Raw genomic sequence first — 1,946 nt, 5'->3', positions numbered from 1 at the left:
GAGACTGAGAGATTAGAGCTAGGCGGCTAGAACTAGGGTTTCATACTGAATACTGTTGTAATTCCAATTCTTTGATCTAATAAAATGCCTCTTTCTACCTTCTTACTTATAAACACTCACAAAATCTATACGAATACCAGCCTTGTCCATCATTCTGTAATACTCACAAAGATCCTACAAAAAAATCCCATAACAGTTTGGCGCTAGAAGGAGGAGAGTAATCTAAACTACGTGATAATGGCGGTGGTGAGAATGACGAGCTACCCGAAGCTACCCAGAGAGAAGCCGAACTCCAGAGGCAAATCGACGATCTGCAAAGTCAAGTAACCGGGTTGCATTGAATTCGAGAAGAGACCAATCCCGAGCTTTCATCGGAGTTCCAGATCCTGAAGGAAAAGCTCAACAAACACTCCAAGCAACTGGACTAGAGCGCCGAAAAGCTCAGCCAGCTCGAATAGGAAAATATTACCCTCCGAGACGAAAACCAAGCCCTTAACACGGCAAGCAACAAGAAGTGTTGATTCCGGACTCAGGTTCGCCCTATGCCAACTCTGGAAACACCCAATTCCGGGACAGGCGCGAACCTCCCAACTACGGCGCTGGGAGGAAACGCATCTACGCGAGAAAAGGCAAAGGATGCTCAGACCTACAACGTGGAGGACAGTGTCTCAGAACCTGAGCCTGATAAGGAAGCATAAGACGGAGCGGCGAGAATGGACTCTCCTATGATCGCTCACCTCTACCAGATGTTCTCCGATAGGCTCGACGCCATGCAATCCATGGTTAGAGAGACTCCCGGGGGTAGCCTCCCCTATCCGGAAGAGTAACCCTGATCCTACGCCGATACTCCTTTCACGGATGAGATCACCTTGATCGAGATGCCCATGAAGTTCTCTTTCCCAAGCATAGATGCCTACGATGGCACCACTGATCCGGACGACCACGTCGCCCAATACCGACATAGAATTCTCGCCGTTGGACTCCCAAAGGGGTCATGTGAAGCTACCACGTGCAAAGGTTTCGGCTCCACCCTGACCGGACCCGCTCTATAGTGGTATATCAATTTGCCCTCCAGGTCCATAGCCTCCTTCGCGGTTCTCAACGACATATGCGTGGAGCAATTCGCCAGTAGCAGGGACCTAGAGAAAACTTCCGACAGCCTCTACGAAATCCTCCAGCACCGCGCACCCTGCGAGGTTACATAGCCCGCTTCAGTCAAGAAAAGGTGGCTATCCCCGAATGCAGTATCCCCACTGCTATCTCTGCTTTCAAGAGAGGTCTGCTCCCCGACGGAGACCTCTACAAGGAACTGACCAAATACCAGTGCAAAACCATGGAAGACGTCCTATCTCGAGCCTGGGCGCAGGTCAAATGGGAGGAAGACGTTGCCAGCCGTGCCAAGGCGCAACAAAAGCAAGATCCCAAGATGATCAGACCAGACCGAACTGAGCAAGATGAGAAACCCTCTCAAAGACCAGCTAGGGACTCCGGGAATCGAAACTGGGGCAGGTACCAGAACCGGCCAATCGAGAAGGCAGAAGGGATGACAGTGTCCACGTGGCCAGACATCTCTCTCCTCTTTGTCTCAAGTTCAGAGCTGATCAATGTTCTGAGGGAGATGGGCCAGCAGGTCAAGTGGCCTTAGAAGATGAAAGCCCCCAACTCTTTCCGGAACCCTGGCTTCTGGTGCGACTTCCACCGAGACCACGGTCACAAAACGGAGGACTGCGTCGCACTAAAGATCGAGGTCAACGAGTTACTTAGGAAAGGGTACCTCAGGGAGTTCCTTTCCGAGAAGGCCAAGAGACATCTAAGCAAGGAGACAACGAGTAAGCCCACTGAAGCTGCTCCCGTCTCGCCACCGCGACAGGACCGAGTGATCCTTGTCATTTTGGGCGGTTCAGAAATCAGCGGTATAAGCCATGCAGCCGTGAAGAAAAGCACCT

Source organism: Brassica oleracea, chromosome C5 (genome assembly GCF_000695525.1).
Source record: "Brassica oleracea var. oleracea cultivar TO1000 chromosome C5, BOL, whole genome shotgun sequence".
In the NCBI taxonomy this organism is placed as follows: domain Eukaryota; kingdom Viridiplantae; phylum Streptophyta; class Magnoliopsida; order Brassicales; family Brassicaceae; genus Brassica; species Brassica oleracea.
This window is presented reverse-complemented; position numbering follows the sequence as displayed.